Here is a 25,912-nt window from a genome sequence, read left to right on the forward strand (position 1 = left end):
ACTAATATGGCCGCTTGGTTAGTTGCAGTCTCTCCTGCCTCCTTACTCTCAGTCTTGGAGGCTGAAAGAAAAGGCGTTACGCTGCTGTGTGTGTGTGTGTGTGTGTGTTTCTACCTCAGAGGACAGACAGAGAGAGAGAGAGAGAGAGAGAGAGAGTGCACTTGTCTTGCCTAACTCTCCTCAGCTTTCCACAGTCTCAAATGAAACTCAGGTTCCCTGTGTTCTGTGTACTGCTGCACCATCCGCATATCAAAAACACACAATGCACGAACACGAAAAACTTTGTGTCGTCAAAAATGAGCACAAATCGGGTCACCACGGGGGTTCATCGCGAGGTAAAAAGATGATTTGGGCGCACATTATTAAGATATAAATTCACTCGTGTCCCTTGATGAGAAAAACGGATCGAGCACCAAGCAGTCATCAGGATTGAACCCTGTGACGTCACATCTCGCCACGTCTTTGAACCAATTGCAATCGTTGCAAGTATAAAACGCCACTACAACTGCGTGCTGAATATAAATCAAACAATAGTGTAAACAAATGCATGTTTCATCAGCAATTTGAAGAGTCCCTTAGCCCTCCTCATCTATCTAAGACACTGTTTCTGCTAGTCAGTTGTTTACCATCTAACATGTGGCAGGAATTCAAAAAACTTGGCAGAGCCTGTTGCACCGTACGTCGTGGAGAGTTCACTTGAGGATACGGCTCTGGTTTTGGCTCAGCTGCCAACTTCTGACACTGTAGCCCTCTGCACGGCCTCGCCCCTGCAGGAGCGGCCTGCGTAATGCTGCCATTGATGAAACTCCAATATTAACAACCTCATTTATGACACCTCCAAGAGTCCACAACCACAATTTTTTCATCAACCCCCTTCACCTTCTGATTAAAACCAAGCTGTGCTCTGCTTTACATTTATTGTTAGTATATAAAGGCACACTGCATTGTTGATATCTGACATGCATGCAGGTCACATTTTATTTTAAGGCTCTGCACATTTCAGCTGAAACACAGAAGGTGCAGTGAAGCAGTTCAGTTTCACCACACAATCTTTCAAATCTGCCGAAATCAAAAAGATGCATTAAATACAAAACACTATCGAATAAACCTGTCACAGTAAATGTGTCAATGACACACAACTCGTGTTGCACGATGGCAACATGGCAGTGAACGTCTCAGAGTCAAAATGAGTTGTAGTTCACTCATGAACTGAAACAATGGAGTTGTTGTTGTTGTTGTGGTCTTATCAGACCCCCGGCGCCTTCACATCCTTATGAATCATCCAAACACTACAAACACGACCAATCAGCATACACAGATTAAATTTATAACACACACACACACACACTTCTCTGTGCTGTACAGCACTGGGAAAAAGCTCTGCTTATAGTGCTTGAAAATAATATGAGCCACAACATTTTTAATACTAAGAGGCAAAAAATACACAGTATAAATATAGATAAATCACCACGTGAACTGTAATTAAATGAGGAACGAATGGGTTTTTATAGGAATTAGAGCCGATTAGCAGACTAACAGCTTTCTTTCTAAGACAAATCATCACAAGACACAGCTAAAAAATCACAAAAATTAAAATTTATAATCCATTTCTGCACTGAAAAAGCAGTCTCTTAAATTTATTGCTTTAAGCTTTAAGTTAGCAGCGAGTAATACGCAGTTAAATAAGTAGAACCACCCGGGAACGCCAGTAAAGAAAGATGTGACCCTCTCTAAAGTAGCTACTTCTGTGAATACCTGACTTACCACATTTAAAATGCCAAAGTTGGGGTCTTACTTGCGAGCTTACGACATTGTCCTACGTGGTAAAAACTAACACATATAATCCCTGCTGTGTTTGAAGCCTATAAGTTACAGCTATCTATACATTCACACTCTGGCGAACACACACACGCTCCCTCTCCTCTTCGGTGACCAGCGCGGCGGGCCGGCTCTCTCTACGAGGTGGTCCGCTGAGGGGCCCCTCGGCAGCACGCGCCTCAACAACTTCTCTATTACAGCCGTGACCCCTAAGGTCAGTCTCTGAAGGGTTCTGAACAAAGGCCACGACCCTGAGGTCAGAAGTGTAACGCCGGGGGCAGGCTGGGGCCCCACGGCAAAGGGAGCGTGCTGTTTGCTTTGAAAGGTAAGGATCACTAACACAGAGGCCTAATAAGGATTAAGGGGCCATCCCCTTTGGGATGTCACTCTGGGGCCTCATACATCAGTCTCTATTAACCTCCATGACCCCCGGCGGCCATTATGGGGCTACGGGTCACAGTCGCTCACGCTGCAGAGCCGTAAAAACTAACATCGCATGCAGTCGCTAACACGGGCGCTGCTGACTCCATGGACAAATTGTTTTAAAAGGTAAACACCTCGTCAAATAGGACACAGTTCTCCTTTTGAGGAGTTCTGCCTGTCCTGTCAGCTTTCAGCCGGCTGTAGTAGCTGGCAGATTTCAGTCTTTAAGGAAGGTTCTTTACGGTAAAAAGCAAAGTTATCAGCCATCAGGTTAGCTGTCGCAGTGATAAAACAAAAGCCTGAAAAAATTTTAATGTACATCTGAAAATCATGTGAGAGCTACAGAATTAATTTTTTCACTTTGATAAAAAACCAGAGAGAGTTTGGTAAAAGTTTGACAGAAGCAGGTGAGCAAGAACTAAGAGACAGAATCACAAAATGGAGGACAGGAGGAGACAACATGGTGGCCTAAATGATGCACTCACTCACACACACTGAGTAGAATTTGCCAAATTGCGTCAGAAACGTTGTACAATGTGTAACATATCTCTATATGGAAAACAGTGTTATTTTCTAACAAATGCCAAACTGAATCCTACAATGACTTAACTGCAGGAGATGAAGATATGAATTCCCTTAGTCACTCAGATACAGAGGTTAACCCTCTGCAGCCCGTCAGGATCGAGAAACGAAGCGTGCAGATACACTGTTCGCTTTTTATTCTGTTTGATTTGTTTATGTCGTATTTAATGAGTTCTTCTTTTTGTTCAAAACATGTTGGGGACAAAAAAACGTATTTTAGCCTTTTCAAAGTTTAGAACAAGTCTGAAATATAATTATTTCATGCTCGAAAGAGAAAAATAAAAGTCTAAACTATTAAAGCATTTCCTTCTCTCTCACTGTAACGGACATATGCTGAATATAAGACAAGCGCTTATTTGAAAAACAGGAAAGGAGCGGCCCAATGTATAAGTCACATATATGTGTATATAAATGCATAAATGTAAATCTTGAAATATATATAACAGTCTATTAACAAAGAGTAAAAATAAAAGCCACATTGTGAATAATCTGTAATGTAATACGAGCCGATATAATCAGCATTCAGTGGAGTAAATAAAGAAGGCAAATTCAGTCAGGGATCAAAATGATTTTTTTTTTCCTGCTCTGGATAAATTTTTTAAAACTCTGAATGAATTTATGAATTCATTAAAAAGTGACTTGACAGAATACAGGACTTTGTTTAAAAGAAAAAGTTGGAAAATTCATTTCTAAATTTTAATGTAACCTAATAAGATAAAACAAAATATAATTGTTGGTCCTTAAAAAAAAAAAAAGACCCCAGAAAAAAAGGACAAACTTTTATTTTGAAGGGATTCTGTATATTTCAACAACAAACTGGTGATATCTTTGTTTTCCCTGCTTTCTGCCAGACACAATCTCATTATAAATTTAATTTTGAACTTTTTCACATGAACTGAACTCTGGAAAGTAATATGGAAAAGTTGCAAACGCAGAGCACTCCTTTTTATTCAAAACTCTATCAGGAGGAATAGACATTAGAAAATACATTTTTATTATAGTTTAAAAATTAGGATATGGCTATTTTATAAACTACTCAAGCTTCAGTTTCAGTCAGAGACACTTTAAAACGGATGAGAAATTCATGTCTCGGCTTATGCAGGTAGGTGTACTGAGGAGGCTGTTATCCAGGCTGTCACAACATGCTCTTATGAAACTTTTAATCTCTTCAGATAGGTGAAATAATAAAAATATATTGCAGCTGTCGAGAAAATAAGAGACCATCGTGTGTACAAAATCATCTAACTTTCAGACTTTTCAGACACTTTGAATGTGCAATTAGAAAATCCTCTTTTTCAAATCTGACTGTCTGAAAATTGTGTGGATCTCATGATAAGAGATGTTTACTTGATTTCATATTAAAACATAAAACCTAAAAAGTATTATATACATGTATGCACTTTCTTTACCCCGCAAAAATGATTTTTAAAACTCTTATTTTGTAAATACACAAGAGGGTAAAGCAGCTTACTGCAACTCTAAATAAACACAGTGGCAGAAGTCTGCAAGGTCAAAAAAACATTCTCAAGTGTTTTCCGAACACAGTTCTCTCTTATCAAGGGCACTAACTGAGCACTTTGATTCAAATGTATTTCTTTGATAATCATTAAGCCACTCACCTCTGAAAACCGAGCTTCTCTGTGTGGAGGGAGCCCATTCGGCAGCAGAGCAGAGCAGAGCAAAGGTTGGAAAAGAGGAGGCAAGAAATGGACCTGCGCTCGCTACAGACAAGTGCCCTAAACAGCTTTTAAAACAGCCAAACAGACAATAAATCCCAAACAAGCAGCACTTTGACAGCTTCACCGCTCGTCCTTTTTCGTAGCTTTTCTCTCATTAAAGTAAGGGCAGTGCTTTGGGAGAATCATTGTCCTACTTTCAGTTAACCATGAGACTCCCCTCTCTAGGTCATTTTGCAACTGTCAGGTTTATTAGAAAAGTTTGGTTTCTAATTTAGCTAACAGAATACACTGCCTATCTCGAGGACATTAAAAAAATTTAATTACAGGGACATTTATCCAGGGAACAAAGAAACGTTGACCTGATCTGTGGCAAAATCGGCTTATTTTTCACGTTATTTGAAATAACTGTGTAAAGCATGACAAAATTCAATTTATGACAAAATCAATACAGCAATCCTCACTACCTTGGTCTTATTCAAGCTTGCGTGAAATACATTTTGATTATGAGGCATCAAAATATTCTTCTGTGCTAGATGACACAGGGAAAATGCTCTGAATGCAAAGTCAAGTGCTCTCCAGGCTCCAACATTTCAGCTCTAACGTGTCATTTTTCAACACACTGTTACTCTGGAATAACTTGTTTTTATCAATACAGAAAAACAAAGGTGAATTACAAACTGCAGACAGGCAAAACACAAATTCAAAATATATTTTCAGACGCATTTTTTTTTTTGTATTTGAAACTCACCCCTCTTCTCTCCTCCTCCCATCTCACACAGACACACACACACACACACACACACCTCTCCTGATTCCCAGCTACTTACTGCTCACATTTCGGGGTCCATCCCATATTAATAAATGATTATTTTTCGGCTCTTATCAAACATCAGCTTTCATACAGGTCTGTGGCTTTCTCAGGGAGTGGTACCACCTCTTAAAGGGTTCGGACCTGCTGTTGGTTCTAGTTTGATGCCACGTCACAGAGGCACTGCAGCCTGGATGGGCCTGCGTGACCTAGCTCGGCCCAGATAGGAGCCCTTCGCACCCCAGCCCCCCTAGGGACCGTACACCCACATTTCATACAAGGAAGGTGGCGGCGGTGGTGGTGGAGGAAGGGGAGCGAGGGGGTGGGGGTGAAGCCATGTTTTATTTCAACTGCAACATCTCTGTCCTTCCTGTGATTTCAGTTCTGTTCTCTCCTTATTCCACCCCACCCCACCCCATCCCAAAAAAATCAGGCACTTGTCTGACTGAGTGACAGCATGCTCGCTTCAGTCGCCCATATCCAGTTCAGCTGACTAAGGGTTCAGGAACGCTCCAAATAGAGCGTTTGCTTGATTTCATATCTAGCACGAGTACGCACACACATGCTTCCGCCTTCACACACACACACACACACGTCTGGAGCTGTCCGGGTTACACAGGGCAACATGAGGCACTGGAATATGTGAACATGAAACCAATATTATTTATTTGAGCAGGAAATTCACAAGTAAAGTTTCTGAAATTAAAAGATAATTTGTATCATTTTTTAAAAGCTGCTTCACTGTGGTTTAATGAGGAAAAACACTCCCAGACAGAGAATAAGAGTGTGTGTGTGTGTGACTTAACAATCTACTCGAGGACATCCACGTAGCACGCTAAAATTGAAAAATGAAGAGTGCTAATAGGTCGGAGCATCTCCTAACTGCCGCAGCCGCCGAGTCTTGATGCTAGTGATTTATCTTTAATTGGATTTTACAGAGGGGTCTCCCAGTGGGAGGCGGCGGTCTCATTTCTGAACTGTCCCTATAACTTTATGCAAAATGTTCGGACAAATAAGCAAAGTTGGCCTAGAAGTAAAGCGAAAATGCTATTAAAGCTGAAATGCGAAAACCATCCTAAATCTGACCTGCATAATTGTTGTTTTGTGGATCCACACAGCAGCACAGAAAATATTCATCTGCATATTTTTACATATATTTCATGTGAAAACACTGAGCACTTTTTTTTCCCCCCTATTCATGGTTGACCTCGATATTAACCCCAAATCACTGTTGAAGATGAGCTCCTGATCCAGTTCTTCAAACAATGTAGAGCATTCATTTTGCCTGGACATTAACACGTTTATGAGAGAATTTAAACTACAAATGTTAAATTAAAACTTGACTGTGATATTCATCTTTTCATCTTTTTAAAAATATTTTCTGGGGAGTTTTTTCCGAGTGAAATGTTCACGAAAATACTAAACACATAAATCAGTATTAAACCACTGGCTCTTACTTTAAATAAAGTGTTTTTTTTTCCTACCAGTGTTAACTCACTGTGGTGTCTACTGCAGTGTGCAGTCTAGTGAGAGGGGAAAGGAGACGCTGGCTCTCAGGGGTTAAGATGCTAGCAGTCATGTGCCTGTCGGCTGCAACAAAAGCCTGCCTATGTAGGGTGCATACAGATGGAGCGAGCTCCTTTGTGTGCAGCGTTTCACACGTCGCAGCCTCGGAGCTGCCAGGTCTGGCTCTCTGGGCCTGGCTACAGGCCTAGCTAGCAGCTTGTAGCACCTGACGCTGGGCTCTCACTTTGCTTTTCTTTCCTTGAGACCCAAGTGCAGCAAGTTTTTGAAAGATAATGGAACAGAAGTCCAAATAGTGGGTCACACGGCTCAACACAAACAATTGCAACAAAATACAGCACAGCAGAGCACGACGCTGTGGCCAGGCGGGCTCAGATCAGCATGACAGGAGCAATTGTAAGCATGGCTCCCACTCAGGTCTGCCACAAAATATTTGATTTCTCCCTCCTCTGCCGTCTGTCAAATACCCCTGTAAAATACTCTGCAAGACTACTTGTAATGTGCAGATATAAATACCATCGCTGCATGTTTTAATCATGTGTACAGCTGCGCATGATGTGTACATAGTTCTGTAGCCTACTGTATACACTGTGTCCGTGTGTGTCTGTATATTCTGATATATTTATGTGATGTGCGCCAAGTCACTAAGGCAAGTTCCTTATAGTGTACATGTTAGTGTACACAGTGATTAAACTGGCTAATGCCTGGAACGAGCTTTAACACTGGAATATAGACGTTCATGAGCAAGAATCTCATGGGCTTGAAAATGTTTTTTCTCCACAGAAATGATTTGTCTGCCCTCGACGGCTTTGTGTATACATTTGGAGCGCAGGCATTCATACAGTTTGAACCTCCTACCTGTGGTCAGGCATGAACTGCACAGTCTGGTATACACTGAAAACTAAAACTTCTCTCTCTGAAGCCTTACACGGCCAATTTAATATTTTCAATCACAAATAATGCGAGGGTTTACTTCATTACTTCAGGATTACACTAAATGATAATCTGCTATTGATGCAAACAAATCCAAAAGTATACAACTCAAATGATGTGTAGCAGAAGGAAATCCATACTCCTGTGACCGTACTTAAACCATACAAAGACGTGAACTTGACTCGGGCTTTATGTTTGATTCTGCACCACACATTATGCACAATGAGTCTCTTAGGGCACGCCACTGTGGTCAACAGCAGTTGTCTGTCTGTTGAAGGTTATTACGTTCTGATAAAACCTCAGTGTAAACACATCAGGTGACGAACGAGGCTGAGGACGCTTCGTGATGTTGTTGTGTCGCTCACAATTGTGAAAACTGACGTATACAACAGGCAACATGTGCAGTCTGACGCTGCAGCTTTACAGGATATTCACTCGTGAGCCACTCAGGTGGATCCTCTCGGTCAGTGTGAGGGAGCAGGTGGGGGGTGTGTGTTGCTGTCCTGCCTGAGGACCCTTCAGCAGCACACCTGGCTGTTATGGGGAGGCAGCCTTTGACAGTTTAAATGCAGGACAATCTCTGTGAGCACGAGGAGACCCCGCTGCCACTTAAAACCCACATTAAGTGGATGGAAATGCTGCAGCGGGCCGGCATTATTCTATTATTTCAGAGAGCCCACTGCTCACACTAAGTTCACTTTTAAAAATATCATTACATATATGAGCATGTAGTCGATACAATAATACTTGCTCGCCGTGTTGTTGGTTTTGGCTTTTGAAAGCCCCAAGCGAGCTGTATGAGCGACAGAGGCTACACTCAGAAGAAAATAGAACCATAAAAAGTCAATTCTGCTGTCCTTCCAAAAATCACAATAAATCTTTAATGAGACGATGCTCTGTTCTCTCTAGATATTGTCCTCAAATAGGCTTACTGGCACAAAAACAACTATTTAACAATGTTAGGACCAGTTCTGGGTGTAATGGCTTTGCTAAAAGCACTTCCACACAAATTAGCAAGCTAGTATTTTACTTAGACATATGAAAATATTTTAATGTCACCCATTAGAAGCTTTTATGTGGCTAATAACATGTATTAGAAACAGAATTAGTATCTGCTTTAAAGATGTTTCAGTGCTGGCAGTCCCTGAATTGAAAAATTGCATGTTAGCAAACTTAGCACTCCTTTCAAAGGATATGAACACTGCTAGCCCTAAGATAGCTTGACATATTTAAGCTAACAGCTTAAACCGATTAGTTTTCATTAGGAATGCTAACACAGCTACAAAGTTTTTTGTTTGCCTCCAAACACAAAACAGGAGACGATAATGTATCAAGTTCCCAGAGAGGAGAAGTAACAAGCTAAAAGCCCTTCAAACAAAGCGTTACTTTTATCTCTTCGTAAATGGCACAACGGTCATTTATCCTGCCATCACACTTGTGGTGAAGCTGGTGAGGTGCAATTAGCTCCCACATATCGTCGAGTATTGTTCCACACCATGTTACAAATTTTATTAAGAGTGTAAATACTCCAGGATCAGGAAATGAAACTCTGCCGGCCTGCAGACTCAAATGAGCTGGTGTGTGTGTGTGTGTGTGTCTCAGAGAAAGTCTCTGCTCTTTTTTTTCCACACATACACAAAACAAACCCCCTCTGTCACTCAAACAAGCTCCTGCTATAAGTTGTATGTTAATTAAACTTTTGTCAGTACAGCCTGGAGAGTATTAGCTCCTATTTTCTGACCCTGACACCCTGCTGTCACCAATCGTGTCCTAAAACACACACACACTCACACACACACACTTGTACGCGCATGTATACACACCACATGCTTGAGTTATATACTACCAGGACAAGCCGGCCGGGTGCCTGACAACCACAGCGATGGAGGAGACGTGAGGGAGGGAGGGAGGAGGAGGAGAGGGGGGGTACCCTAGCGTGTTAGTTTTCTGCCAGGGAGTCCCTATTGACCTGTTAAACCTTTGTGACTGGAACAAATGCAAATGGCGCTGACTTGTTCACACAAAATACTAAAGGCCCATTCAAATGAGGCCCCGGGCCACAATGCAGCAGTGGCCGAGCGCTCTGTGGAGGCAGGGCAGCCCCCTGTCTGAGAGAGCGAGAGAGCGAGGGACACAGAGATTCTTTTAGCCATTGCACAGTTCATTCTGGTTGTCTGGTGGAGAGCAACCATCCACTCTCATTACTTCTCCGTCATGAGCACACACACACACACACACACACAAGATAAAGTTACCTTACACCTTTGCTGTAATTCTGCCCTTACTAAATCACAAACACTGTTACACTGCCCTGAACTTTACCCCATAATTACCTCGTATGTAATAGTTTGTAATTGGACGCCAGTGGACCTGAACTGTTCCTGTTATCAAGCATGGCACCAGTCATGCTTGATAATCAGACACTGCTTAATCCACGTAGGCTTTTGCAAGGATACTCAGTGTGTCCCTGTGGCTAATATCATATCCTACTTCTTAATTCTGTCCATGGGGTATAGAATAAGAAATGAGGAGAGAGACCAAGTGGGAGAGAGAGAGGAGAGGGGTAGAGAAATACCCAGATGTGATCTCAAATAGAGACTAAATAACAAATAAATAACCATATGAAAGACTAGCTCCCCTCGTCTTAATCACTAAATTAATTCTAATACAATAATAGTAGCTATAATGAGGAGTCGTTTAACCATAATGCAAAGACATTTGGTTGAGAAATGCTAAAATGTGAGTAAGGTATTTACATGCCACAGAAATGGAAGAAAGCCAGACAGTCCAATTGAGGTTTTCCATAATCAGAGAATGAGCTATTCAAACTGAGATAGGAGATTTGAATGAGTCAACCCACAACTGGGTTAACTGGGTTACAAAAACAAAATTCTTCTGCATGTAAACGCAGCCTCTGATGCTAAAAATGAAAGCAGTCGAGGCACTGTGGGAGGTTTGGGGATGAAAATATCTACCTTTAAATGAAATACGGCATCGTGTGTGTAGGACAGAGGCTCAGCTCGGCTGTAAATGTGACACGAAGACGGCGGATCTGTAAAAACAAAACAAATCTTCATGTGATACCGAAGGAATAAGCTTTTTCTTGACAGTATACAGCACAGTAGGTTGTTGGAAGTCGTGGAGGGCTTTCTTGTTCCATCCCTTCTCTCCAAATAAGAGATTAGCAGAAGCCTGAGGATGGCTCTCACCAGCACATCTGGACAACACCTGATCTGAGGGACGCTGCCTACTGGACCTCCACTAAACTGGTTCTATCAAATGAAGGGTTATTTCCAAAAGGACGGATGTGGTGGGAGGTAAACCAGCCATCCCTAAGTCACCTCATCCATCCACTCGATCCAGCACACTGTAAACCTAGAAACTAAAGTCTCAGTATTAATTTCATGCACAAAATATGACATTTTATTTTTGCAGTTGTGGCCCCCTCGCAAAATTAACACCTCAACTGTTTTGAGTTTTATGTAATATTTCTATGACTCATTTGACTCCAAATTGTTTCTTTTGTTTAACTGATTTTAATAATAAACTTTTGTCTGGATTCATCTGATCAGAGAATTTTTTTTGGAAATGCAGAATCAAACTGTCGTAAGTGAGTTCCTCCTCAACTCTAAAACATTAGTAACTAAAGTTCATGTTAAAGTTATGTCACATAAATACTGCTGTTTTTAAACAGATTATGTTACAGAACTTCACTAAAACTACATAAGGAGCTGATTTCATACTGACTCAAAACCTTTAACTTTAAATCCTGGTAACTTAGTTTGACTCGTAATTATTACGCGATATAAAGTAAGCGCTGCGCTTCATTTTATTTTTTAATTTCCAGTGGCAGGCTTTGAAAGAGAAGTAAACTGATCCTTCATCCTACAGTGGGTCTGTCGGCCATGCTGTATGTGTAGTGACACCTGCAGAGGTCACACATGAGCTAAAACTCCACAGGGAGAAGAGCAGAGGAAGTGGAAAGGGAAGAGAAACAGCAGAGAGACAGACACAGAGGTGACAACCAGACTTCAGCCTAACAGCATTTACAAATAGTTATTTTTATGGACTGTTAAAGTTTGTTTTATGGGCCTGAGCAGCTCGCTATCCAGAACAATACAGAGAGAGCAAGAGCAGGAGAACTCTTCATTTCTGATTCATATATTCAGATAAATGTTGAGAGTAACTTTTAGGTAGAGTCATAAAAATTGAAAGTACTTTCAGTTCTTCTGTATTACTACTGAGGCCATTTCTATTTTTATCTGGCTAAACAAAAAATATAAAGCTCGACTTTCAACCACCCAGCGCTACAAATCACTACATCTACTGCCACATGAATCCACTACAACATTAAAACTTTACTTTAATCAATAATTTAAGTGGAGGGAAGCGTTTTTTCAGAATAAGTTGCTCACATTTTTAGACCTATAATAATTTGATGCTTATTCATCTATCCCACCGGATAAGACAGAGGGGCTAAAGTGCTCTGAGGGTCCCCGAGTCACATCTCAACCCTGAGCAACGCACGAAAAACGACATAGGTCTAGACGGGCAGAGCGACCACAACAAAATAAAACATTTAAAGTAACTGTTCTGTCCCACTTCATCAGTCAAAAGCATATCCTGCAGCCAATCATTCAAACCCACAGAACTTTATTTCATATTCTAGTGAAGCTCCTAATGTTTCCCAACATACTAAATATGTCATGCTGAATTATGGGGAGATGGTATAAATTGATGCGAGAGGCATGCAGAATTTTTCCATTTGATGTAATGGTAGGGCCATAAAAAGACAGCATCTTGAGGCAGAATCCTTCATTCAATAGGAGCATTAAACGCTGTGGCTTCAGCGAAGCCTTACATACAAAATACTGTTTTGTACGTGACTTGGTCAGATGTGTGGAGGAGGGCTTCTCTCCCTGAAGAAACACTTCACATGTAAGATGAACATCAGGCTTCGTGCTGCTTCAGCGAACTCGGTGAACTTCTCTGAGCCTGATATTGATCTTGTACTACTGGAATTATACTGCACCAGTAAACTCCACCCATCTGGTAGCCCGTGTAAGTAAAAACAAACACGATAAAATACTTTTAACCAGGCCAGGGACAGGTACTGCTGTCGAGAGCAGCACTCATTCAGACATTTTGTGAGCTCATCCACATTATTCTGACACTGTTGTCACAAACTTCCCTCTGAACACAAACCATGAATCTTTCCTACAACTTTTATCCCAGAGTTTTGGAGCCTGAGGATAACCGAAGCTGTCCGTATCGAGTAAAAAGTTACTCATTCACTGTACAATTCACTCAAAACCACATTTTCAAATAGCATCAATGCCATGACTACAACACAATGTTCTGATTTATGAGGAGTCAAGGACGTCATGTTGTTGGGATCAACTTCGTGGAAGAAAATAAAAATCATAAATTATCATGCAACAAGTTTATTTATTCCCAGAGAGTCTTCTTACATAAAATCCACTACGATCAAATCCCTCCACCGCTCCACAGCTAAAGTCAGACATCTTTCTCCTCCACTAGGAACGTCAGAGTGCTGACGGTGTCGCTGGACAAACTGCAGCTAATCACTCAAGTCTGATTCTGCTCACTATGGTCTATTGAAAATATACTCTGCTGTAGTGAAACATTAGACAGAGACTGTCAGTTTAACACATTAATCATCTTATTTTCTGTCTTGCTAGCACTTACAGTTTCACAAGACATGAGGAATGATGCCCAGACTCTGCGTCAGGTTTTGTGTTCAACTCTAAAGATAATATCAAGAAATTCTTGATTTTCTAGAGAGTAAACATTTTGATTCCCACTTTGTTCTTTAAACTTTTTAGCTTAAAATGCATTTTTCAAGAAATGTCTGGCTGAGAGAGAAGCGTAAAGTCAAACTGGTTTAAATTAATGCATTATATGTATTATATTTATATGTATATATATATATATATAATATAACATATGACTGTATTACAAAAAAATCATCAGAATTTTGCAACATTTTAAAGGCAATAGGAAGCAAAATACTGTAGCTTCAACCCTTTCGCTCTTCAAGCAATCCTAAAATTTCATCTTGACTAAGAGTGTAATTAAAATGACTTGAATTTAAGTTGTAAACATAATATATTTGTTTTTTCCTCGTGTATTTCAGTGGATGTCTGTGTGTGTGTTAGTGCTCACCTGCTTTGCGGTGTCTGAGGCCTTGCGGCTCCACATCCACTTGTGTCCAACGCTGCCGCCGCCGCCACCACCACCACCACCACCCTACACCGAGCACATGACACAGAGAAAAGAAAAAAAAAGAGTCACAAATCACAAATCAAAAGTGTGGAAAGTCACAGCTCGGCCGATTTGACCTGCTCTGTGAAGAACGATCAAGAGCTGTGATTGATTAGGACGTGTGGTGCGCGGTTTTGTTGCGTGTTGTTCTCAGACAGTGTGCCAGTACAAGCTGAGAACAGGACATTCTTAGTGGAACATTTCTGCTGTTACATGTCAGTGTTGGTGTTGGGCATCAGACCAACTGGAAGGTATTCATTCTCCTTTTAAATCTAAAGTTTTGTTTTAATTTCTTCTGTACAAAACATCAGGGGCACTTGTTCTTTTCATGAAGGCAACCTTTACTTTCTGTAATTAAATCTATGGCAGCACCGCGGAGGATACGTATGTAAAAAGCAGCATTAGACAACTTTTTCTTATTATGAAAAAACCGCAGCCATTTACCATCGACAAGTTGTGTCCATTCAGAGCGTAGAATAATAAAACACTTGACTGATTCACTTTCTGCCCTTTAGCAAGGTCAAAGCACAAAGTCAGCCACAGCTCTGACTCTGTTGGAGGTCTGTGTCAGGCTCATGGGAACGTGGTCAAGGCGGAGGCTTAAATGGACGTGTTCTCCGGGTAAATCAGCCGCTCTGCTGCACTGACACAAAGTTCTATATACACATGACAAATAAAGGCAAGGAAAAGGCCACTGCAGCACAGTACACTACAGCTCTGTACCTCCACTGTTCACTGCCGAATGTGTATTCATGAATATTTCTGTCATACTGCAGCAGCAGCAGCAGTTACAATGTCCCGCCACGTTCTACTTCATTCTTGCAGACGTACAACTCAAACGGTTAAAGATTTTGCAAGCACATGAAAGAGGCTGAGTAGGTGGTTTCAGTTAGAATATCTGGTCTTATTTAATTCCTAAAAATCCCCTTTTACTGCAACATGTACACGAAACCTTGAAGATGAGATTATCTGCAATTAGGGTTTAGGTCATGCTGTTTCAACATTTCTAACATTTGCCTTGGCCTGTATTTCATTCTTGGAACAAGTGTCATCCAACATGAAATGTGACTGAGAACAAATTCAAACTCAGTGACCTTCAAACTGAATAAATCCATGGCAAATTTACGACCAAAAAAATTATTATAGTTTTCGTCTGCCAGTGAGATGATGTGTTCAGGCAGCTTTCAGTCACCCTTGTTCTTTGGTGTTGTGGCTGTGACAGGAAATTCATTTTAATATTCTAGTCATTTATCTCTCACCCAGAAGGGTTTATCATCTATTTTTAGCTTTTGTTCTTTCCATACTATAACAGCTTTGGGGGAATACAAAGGGATTCAGAATCCTTCACAGTGCCTCAACACTGGCTTTAATAAAGCCAGTTTGTGTAGGTGTTTTATGTTTTTTTTCCTCTTAAGTACATAACATGGGCAGCCTCCTTTTTGCTGTGGGTATGTTAAAACTGAACCGGAAGAACCTGCACTGCTCCCCACAGAGCCCTGCTTCATTTGCTTTTCGTCTCTCCTTTCCTCCACCACCACCACCACCCTCCCCATCTTCTCACAGGACTCGTGAACTCTCCATAAACCCGCCGATTCCCTCCAGAACGCTGCCGTCTATCCGACATCAGTGGGACTAGAAATAAAATAAAAGAGCAAGCGAAATAAAAAAAAAAAAAAAAGCTGAAATAGACAATAAGGTATAGAGAATGAAGAGAGGAAGAGGGAGGGAAAAACAAAAAGAGAGAGAAGCAGGCCAGATTGCAGAGGGTTGAATCAATGCAGAGGCCTGGTCTCTCTTTTTTTTCTCCCCTCTTTTTTTTCATTTTTTTCTCTCTCTCTCTCAAATGATTCACAGTGGAAAGAAAAGGCCTTTTCCCTGTCCTCAGTTGAACTCCACATCAGCTTCCTGTTAGAAAGGCAAGGAGGAAACACCCAGAGCAACACGCGCGTGCGCACATACACACACACACACAAACACACACAGAGGAAGGCCTTCACTAGTGGATTCTTCGCTGCCAGAGAAATTAGGTCAAGCACTTAAATGCCCTGCACTGAGATGCACAGAGATTTAAAACGTGAAGTGTTTGGTGGGGACAGCAAAGGCATACCAGAGCAACAAACATGCACGCACACAACCGCTCGCTGCACTTGGAAATACACACCAGCTACACACTACCCTGTCAGCTCATGGCTTGCCACATTATTAATACCGAAAAAAACTGAAATAATCAGTGACAGACGCCCACTGCTCCTACTGTTAATACACCATCCATCTGTGCAGATTAGAACATGACAAGGTGGCTTGAGCAAAGACAATAAAATAAACGATGTGTATTTAAAAAAAAAAAAAAGAAAGAAAAAGGCAAAGAAAAACACCTTTTAAGTCTCTTCACAGGAAGGAACTAAAGCACTACGTGCAGCCATTCTCAAAACGCCAGATGACCTGATTAGGGAGTGACAGGAGTGTGTGTGCGCCTCTACAACACAGCTCAGGACAGGACGGGACAGCACAACACGCCACACTGCAGTATCAGCCGTGCACGCCGAAAAATCCCCGCCCCACCCCGCCAACCCCACCGCCTCCCGCCCTCTGACCTGAAATGCCCTTAAAGAAACAACACACCGCATCGCCATCACATCCAATCAACTATTCATAGAAAGGCTGGATTGCGCTTGGCCTGATCTTGCCGTTTAGGGTTTCAATCAATTGCGTGAGATATATGAGAGAACGGGAGGGAGAGTGGGAGGGAGGACGAAGCTGTTCTGAAAGCAAATGAGAGAAATTTTGGGTGAATCCTAGCCTCCTCTCCTCTCCTCTCCTCTCCTCTACCATATTGGCCGCTGCAGATATGGCTCTGAGCTACAGGGTGGCAGGGTAAATCAGACAATAATCTCGCCAATTTTCACTCTGCAGCCATGTGCTTTCTCCTGTCCCACTGACTCACAGTGGAGAAATGAGCTCCGGTCCATTGTCTGAGGGCCACCTGTGTTTCTGCTCCATTTTCTCGAAAGCACAATGGCATTTTCCTGTTTATAACGGCGACTGCGCTTTATAAACATGAAATATCAGGGTATTAATACATCACATAAAAGAGCCTGTTTGTGACTGAGGGGCTGTGGCCAAAAGGTCATCCTGACCCTGCTCATATTCTGGCTTCTGGCAGATCTGTCTCTCTTTCCAGTGAAAGGGTGAGAAAAAGAGACGTGCAGCAGCAGAGAATGTGGTAATAGCACAACACCATGTTTCTGTCAGCCAGCACACATCTTTTCTTGGGAAACACTGCTGCGTTGCAATTTCGACTGACACTCACGGTACAAACAGAAATCTCACCCCGGCTGGCCGGACAACCTGCAGACGAAGCTTTCAGAGCACACACACGTATAAAAATACATGGCCAGATGTGCAGGATGCCAGAGATGATCTGAGAGGACAAACAGCCCCTTAAGAGAGACTCATACAACTGTGGTGTGTGTGTGTGTGTGTGTGTGCGCCACTTTTTAACACTGGACTGAGCATAAGGTGCCGATGTGCTGTGGGTGAAAGTTATCTTAGGCATGAACGATATCTGTGGCATGATCTGAGACAACTGAACCAAAAGGAGTCTCACACAGAACGAGGCGACATGTTGAAATGTGCTTCAGAGACAAACACTCGCAACTGAAATCCTGCATTTTGACGCAGTGTAAAAAAATACTGTGATTCTGATGTAAAGCAATAATCTTTCTATGATCTTCGGTGCAGTATAGCATTTTGCTTTAGTTGCTCGGAGCGAGATGATTTGTCCAAACTGATTATTTTAAAGGAAAATTAGCATTTTTATCAATTTCTAATCTATAACCACGAGAGGAAAAGATTTAAGCTACAAAATGAACTTTATATGAACCAAAAAAACACTTATTTGTTTTGTTCTCTAATGCGAAAATCTGCATGTCCTACCTGATGAATGTGTGACTCCTGTTATGACTGTCCACACACACACACACACACGCACATAATGCCAAATAAATATTGCCACACACACCCCCATTTCAATTTCTCAAAAGAATTTAAGTCTCTATCTTTTAAAAATATATATTTAAGGCTTTCACAGAGGCTCACTGTGCACCTGAGAAACAGCCAGGAGGCACCACACAGGCCTTTTAACCATTAAAAATACATTCAGCTACTGCTGAGTTAGCTCCTCTCGGATTTCAATGAATTAATTTCATCAAAAACTTCTCTGAGGGAAACCACAGTGACACATCAGGGGAAACCGCACAGCTCTACCATATGTTCTCATGTCTTACATACACTGATTATCTCAGGGTGAACAGCTCGCTTCTAATTAAATGCACATTTTACTGAAATCTTACAAATTGCTCACTTGGAGAGCGGTGATGTTTTCAGCTGGATTGACGTGATCTGCCCGGCTGCCTATCTCTGTTTGTATCGGGGACAACAAAGGGAAAGATTATGCCTCTCTGCGAAGGGAAACTAGGGCACGAAAAAGGCGACCTCTTTTCTTGCATTGCGAGGGAGAATTTACAGCCTGGCGACCATTTCATTTTCACGTTAAGACCAGAGGATGTTTTGGGACTTGTTCTCAAATTTACAGACGATTATGTTAAGCTGTCGGGCTATTATTCCGAAAGCGCTTGTTTTTAGCACCCTGGAAACTTCCCCCCAAGGACCGTGGATCGCTTCAGTCATAACAGTGTCAACATCTACTGACCCAGTCTGGGGGAAAACACACCGCTGCATGCTTACGCTTAAAAAGTCCGTCTTCCTTGACATTTTTTACGCATTTTACGCAAATGTAAACCTCTAATAAATCGTCTAAGAAGGGAGAGAAGGGTAAATTTAAGACTACGCACCGATAGGTGTCAAGTTCAAGTTAGATGGTCTCTTCCTCCGGGGTGTCCAACTCCAAGTCCGCGGGCTTTATATTTCCTAGACGGTGGCTCGTCTTCTATTATGTGTCTGGACCCAGTAAGAGCAGGAAATAAAAAGCACAAAGCGACAATATTTGTAGGCTGAGAAGCAGAAAAGGTGGTCGCGTTGAATGTGTTGGGAGACAGTCTCCGAGAGCCGCTACCGGGGCCGTGAAAAGAGTTGTTCCCCCCCTCTCTCCGCGTCTCTCTCGTCGGCCATCCAGCTCGGTTCAATGGGGACACACAGGCTGCAGACTGCGCCGCGCGTCCTGCGCCGCCGATGAACCAGATGCGTCAAGTTCAGCTGAGGTGAAGCCCCGTTATACAACCAGCCTGGGTGTGCGGCAGCCCGCACTATCGCGCTGCTTATTTAATGTCTCCTAAAGAGAAAAAAAGAAAAGGCACATCACATTGAAATATCTGCAAAAACCAGGCTGTGTTGAGATGATTATTAAGGGCTCCCTCACCCCCCCTCCTCCTCCTCCTGCCCTCTCCGCGGATCCTAAAAGCACTATTTGCTTTGGTGAACTTACCTGATGTCAGCCTTATGAAAAGGACATTTTCACCGTGTCACCCTCTTCTCTTTGGGGTTAAAGTTTCCCGAATTACCGCCGCGAAATTATAAAACTGAAGCACATCATCACTCGGGAATATCAAGGGAATAACACGGCGCTGTTTCAAGAGATTAAAAATGCTATAAAGTGCAACAAGGACACTGTAATGTCACAGATAAAACGTCGCACACAGGCTCCAGCTCCGTCTGGGATTATTTTAGAAATAACACGCAGTGTTTTTCGTTTGTGTCACCCCCCCTCCCCACCCCCCAACTACCATGTCTAACAGCAGGCTTCCGCATGTTTTAGCTATAAAATCTTATTTATACTAAAATATGTCTTTCAAACAGGCGGCAGGCGTCGTGTTAAAGCAAATGAACAAAACCCAGGTCCTCCTGTCATCTTCAATATATCTGCGTCACCCCCCGACAGAGTTAAACCAGCTCCAATAACAGCAAAAAACACATTTAAACACAGATAAGTTCATTTCTCATGCTAGCTACAGGTCTTAGCTCCAGAGCTAATTATTTTCTGTGTGTGCTGGCTGATAAAATACACTCATGTGTGATTTAAAAGCTGCGTTTCTCACACCTGTTTGCCTGCTGTTGATGAGCCTGACTCAGATGTGCCCCGTCTTAAACAGCTGATGAAGGTGTAGTTATCCGGTTTAAAAAACCACAGGTGACTTGGAGGACAAGCACAGACTTGTTGAGTTGACCCGGTTTGCCTCACAGACACTTTATTGATTAATCAGCTGCGGAGGTGATGAGGCGAGGCAGGGCTGTTAAAGGACCAATCCGACATTCAGAAAAGTTATTAAAAAGCATCCTAAATATGAAAAAAGCGACATCATTTAAGCTGCATTTAATCTCTCATGCTGGTTTATATGAGTCTTAATTTAAGTAAATGACAATACACCAGTGTTTCATGTAAGAATGTTTGCCTTTGCTTTGTACTGAACAATATTCTTATTGTTTGAGAGCAGTGGAATAAAATAGAGTCATTTTAAGGAGGCTTGTAAGTGAATAACAATATTAATAGAGTAGATTTTTCACCATCTGCGTGATCTAACAATCATATTATTTATCATATTATTATCATTTCAGATGTGTGTTATTCAGCAGAGTAAAGACATCAACATACAGTGAGGAAAAGAAATGTTCCACTCAGTTTATTCTGAGGATAGACCCCTGCAGAGCCTCTGTTTCAAATGCAGAGGCAGAAATCAAAGTGCATGTTAAATAAAGTGCATCACTTTTCAGATTATAGACAGGAATCTGATAATAATTAACTTTTAATATGGACTCCCCGGAATCTTTATTAACACACTCCTCCACCAAGAAATACAGTGATGGAAATGAGTGAATAAGTAGTAAAAAGTTAATTATTAAATGAGCTAGTTAATAAAAAAAAATCTTATTGTGAAAATCAGTTCAGTTCATTTAAAAACATTATTGTCCTTTAAAATAACATTTGTTAACAGGGAGGGTTTTATTAAAAACATATGATGTGATTTGTTTTAATAATCTGTGAGAGGAACAGAAATGCTTCACTTAAAATTAATAACAAACCTTTTTTAAAAAAGGTAAAGGCGATGCTCTCCTGTTCAGCTGAACACAGGCTTGTTCATGCAGCTGCTCATGTTCAAATCACTGTTTGTGTGTTGTTTGATTTTTTACTTTTTTTTTTTTTTGGCTCTGTGTAGATGAGTCGAAGCAGCAGTTCGTCTGTGAACCTGCACAACACAGGCGAGTGTACTGAGTGCTGGTAAATCTGTACTGACGGGTGATATTAGAAATGCACTCACTGACCGTACTTCCCTGTGTACAGCACGCCTATATCCATCAGTACAGACACATGCTATAGGATTAAGAGTGTGTGTGTTTGTGTGTGTGTTTGTGTGTGTGTGTGCTCCAACAGCTCAACTGTATGGGCTGAGCATGTCGGCTATAGATAACAGGGATTAGAAGGTGACACAAGTTCATATTGACCGAGATTCACCTGGTGTGACTCAACACACACACACACACACACACACACATTATTTCTTTACATTCAAAAACTTTCATAGTAAAAAAATAACGTTGTATAGCAGAGTGTTAATAGGTAATAAAAACTGGGTTAGAAAAGACTTATTTATAAATAAAAGTGTCCACTTTTATTATAATTCACTAATATACAAATTCATTTTAGCTTATTCTGAATAAATACTTCAAAATAAGAGTATGTAATTAATTATAGTTACACAATATGTAATAACTTTTATACCAGAAAAGCAAATATTTTAAACCTTATGAACCTATTAGATTTTTTTAGAACAATGATTTTACATAATCAAGCAAAGTGCTTTTTTTTTTTGCAGCTGACTGTATTTGTTCTATACATAGACGTTTGATTTAAAGCCTTTTACTCGCCCTTTATGTTATCATATATATCATATATACATAAAACATTACACATTATGGTACCTGAAGGTGTAGGCTGATATAAGAGTTGCTATTTTAGCAAGCCCAAAAAATGCAGTGCACTTTTTTCTTCTTTAATTTCATCTATAAATACTATATACATATTTTCCTTATTTTATCTTGTGTTTTTTTTAGCAGCATTTATAATAAAATAAAATGATCAATTGTTTAAACTAATTCTCTTCAGCTCTGACTGTTTCCTCTGCAGCGATGCTCCTCACATTTTTTACATTTAGTTTGAAATAATATTCTGAAGATATGAAAGAACATCAAACTGAGGAAATATTTAGTGATGAACTTTTTCCTGTTCTTCGTTACTTTTCTTCCAGTTACTGAGGTGGATGTTACTAAATCCAAAACTCCAGTGAGATGTTGCCGAGCAGCAACTGTCAAACTTTAACAAGAATGCACTAGAAAATCAAAACATCGCTGTAAAAAGAAATATCACTTTAAATATGATATTAAGAGACGTTAGTCATGGTGGTGGATTTACTGTAGATATGGTATTAAGCACTTAACATCCAAAACCTTACACCTAAATGGACTTCAGCACTCAATACTCATAAATCTTTCATTTTCTATGATTTGTACATACACTCGCTCGCATCAATTAAGAAAAAAGTATTGACAAGAGAAGAGTATTGACCCCACTATCTTTAACGAGTTTTTATTTCCACAATATGACCCCGGCGGCGTGTCCGAGGAGGTGAGGTAAAATGAGGAGAGGAGAGGAGAGGAGAAAAAGGGGTTGAATTTTGTGGAGGTGGCCAGGGCACTCCATTTGGCACTACTAATTTGCAATGAGACACTCTCTTTGAGCTCTCTCCCTACCACGTCTCTAGACAGTGTGGATGGCAGCTGAGACAAAGCTAGCATTCTCCGCCGCCCAAGGCCCCTCTTAGTTTTATTTCAGGCCACTGCTCTCAGACACAGACCATTCTGCATGGAGTACCCAAAGACAGCACCTAGAGACAGGAGAGGAGGAAGGAGCAAGCTCGGACGAGGAAGAAGAGGAGAGGGCGATGGGGAGGTGTGGAAAAAAAAAGTGGGAGGAGGCTTTGTTGAGGGCCAAACTGCTGTCTCTCTCTCCCCCACCGCCCTCACCACCTACCCTCCTCTCGCCTGCTCCTTCCTTCCTCGCCTTGGATGGCACCCTGGCCTGTTCCCTTCAAAACGTGCTGCAGTGCAGTGCCACGCCCCACCTAGCACCGCGAAAACACTCGAGACCCGATCGATCACGCTGCTCGGGCCAGGGGAGCCGATCACGACCCTTTCCCCTCATCCATCTTTAGTTACTCAGCCGCTCCGAACAAAATCTGACTCTGGATAAGTGTTCAAAATGTGTGATGAACTCCTGAGCAGCTCTGTTTGACACATGCACCAAACAGACAAAATATAAGGCACAGAGGAACGCACCGAGCCGATGTGCTGGATCGGAATCGCGCCCGATCCAGCTTTATTAAGCAGAACGGGAAATAACATGACAGAGCCTGATTAAATACAGATTTTATGTCACAGTCACTAAGAGAGAAATCTGACACTCTTATTACTTACATAAAAAATATCCCAATTTGATTCCACACACAGAGAGATACAGGTTTTAATTCTGGGGAAAAAACAGAATACTGATTCCAGATCAGTCCTTTAAGTTAAAGTATCAGAGTCAGAACCAGGATCAGAGCATCCCTAATATCATGAACATCTGAGCTGCTGCAAAGCTTTTCTTGTCCATCTCCTCCTTTGTGATTGGTATGCACTCAATCATTTTCAATAAAGTTTTGTTTTTACAGTGTAGGTTGGCTGAGCATGCATGTTTTTACAGCAACGCCCTGTTTAAGGAAATAATGAAAACGAGTAAAGGATAAAAGCTTTTCTTGAGGGGGGGGGGGGGGGTTACTGAGAGGAGCACATGTCCCCAGTGTAATTTATATCTGATTTCATCTTTTGGAAATCAGTGTGAGCACACATGTGTGGCACTACCGCATGAATGTGTCCGCGCACCTGCGTTATCGCTTTTATTATCAGCAGTCCAGTGGAAGTACAGTAGGTTGTGGCTTGGTTGCCACAGGTAACAGGTCAATGATTACCCAGAGGGCCAAGGGTGTCCTCAAGCTCAGGTCAGAACCACTTCCCCATGAGAGAGAGGAACAACAGTGGGCTGCAGCTGCCATCTGTAACTCTAGGCCTGTGCAGTTATCAGTGTCTTATCTGCTTGAAAAGCCGCATTGTGTTCACATTGTGTAGCTGCGAGCTGTGTCGGGGCAGGGCCACGCTTCACGAGTTTATGCTGTATTTTATGCAATGAGGAACGTTTTTGTTTTTTTTTTTTCTAAGAGGTCCTTTTAAACAAGGAGGTGCTACATTTTTCACATGATTATCTCATTTTCAGTTGACTGCCACGTGTTCAGCCACGACAGAATCAATGAATCAATGACTGGACCGTTGGACTTCATTACACATCAATAATGTTTAAAAGCAGACCCAAAAAAATAAAGCTAGCAAAAAATACAGAGGGGGGAAAAACTGCCTCAGTCCTCTCTTGGTTTGGGCCGATTCCCACAGGTTGTCTCACTTATTAGCTGCTTTCCTGCACTGGACCGAAGAGCACAATCCCTCTCAGTCTCACTCGAACACATAACAATGCCAGGAATGGCTGCATTTGTGCAGTACGACCATTAGGCAACATCCGACTGCCTAATTCATTCAATTTCTCCCTCTGCCATGCCAGCACAATTGGCCTGAAAGGGTGCAGGTGGGGGGCAGAGGAGGCTGGGAAGCTTGTCGCTGAAACGCAAGCAAGCTAAAGTTGGTCACACAGTTCTAACTGTCTGAGGTCTGGACGGGTTAAAGCACAGGACACGGGGCAGACTGTTGGGAAAATCGTGTCCTTGAGGCGATCCCGGCGGGGCTCGGTGGTCACCATGACCCCCCACTCCGAGCTTGACCCTGGCTATATCTTTAGCAGTGAACAGTACAAATTACTGGATCGCATGGCTCTACTTTCTCCCCTCTTCAATCCCTTTTCTCGTTTCTCACTTTCTTTTTCTCCGGATGACCACAAACAGCCATTGTCACTGCAGACCACGAGAACAATTGGGTTCTTATGCTGTGGCTGGTCAGGGGATGGGAGGGTAAACTTCAGCAATGACTGCACTAAGTAAATTATAGCTCCAATGGCCTGTGTGGTTTGGAGAGGCTGCGCTTTGTGAGAGGTCCTGCAACTAAAACCACCAGTTCAGCACATTTGTTGCCTCTGCAGAGCAAAATGACGATGGCACAGCAAACACACAACTTGTTTTTTCTGCACTAGTACGGTTCACATTCATGCAAACACTCACGAACAGTCGAACGCTGTTAAGTAGCTCTTTTTGGAAAGCACTCGCACTTTTTAAACTATATTGAGTCACTTCTTATGAAAACTGAATAATTGCGTGACTGCAGGGCAATGAAGGATTGCCACAGTCCTGTGCTCCCTCTCTCTCTCTCTCCCTCCCTGTTCCCTCTCTCTCAGACCGAGGCTCCGCCTGTCGACTGTCCTCCCGCGCTCCACTCGCTCCACCCTCCCGCCCTATCCCCTTTCTACATGACATCATCTGCACATCTGTCGTCCCAACAGGGTGCTGGTGACACAGACAGGCCACAAAATTAGTAGAGCTTTCTCCCTCCGCCTTTGTCACCATCTCTTTCTTCCCCCTCTGGCTCTCGGTTTCTTGCTGTTGATCTTTTTCTCCCCCGTCCCTCTGAACTCCTTCTCTTTCCCCCTCTCTCTATAGGTGCTTTTCTCTCTGCCTTTCTTTCTTCTCTTGCACACCTTTCTTTTTTTTCTTACCTCTCACACCCTCTTCTCCTTTTCTGCATTATGTCCCGTAAATAATATGGTTGCACACTACATTACATCTCCCCGTTTCCTACAATGTGGCACGTACATTTG

At 41.9% G+C, this 25,912-nt stretch overlaps 1 long non-coding RNA gene across 2 annotated transcripts in view; it reads right to left on the minus strand.

Moving 5' to 3' along the window:
* LOC108890606 (uncharacterized) overlaps nt 1-20,260 on the minus strand; it is a 32,141-nt gene extending 11,881 nt beyond the window's left edge. The window contains exons 1-3 of one of the 2 annotated variants that reach the window (XR_001962179.2): nt 20,108-20,260; nt 18,906-19,342; nt 13,954-14,037 (exon numbers count right to left, since the gene is read on the minus strand). This is a non-coding gene — a long non-coding RNA (uncharacterized LOC108890606). Of the gene's footprint in view, nt 1-13,953; nt 14,038-18,905; nt 19,343-19,495; nt 19,734-20,107 lie in introns of those variants that run through there. The other variant, XR_001962178.2, reaches the window with a different exon arrangement.
* Between the last annotated feature and the right edge of the window lie 5,652 nt (nt 20,261-25,912).

Source organism: Lates calcarifer, linkage group LG18 (genome assembly GCF_001640805.2).
Source record: "Lates calcarifer isolate ASB-BC8 linkage group LG18, TLL_Latcal_v3, whole genome shotgun sequence".
Taxonomy (NCBI): domain Eukaryota; kingdom Metazoa; phylum Chordata; class Actinopteri; family Centropomidae; genus Lates; species Lates calcarifer.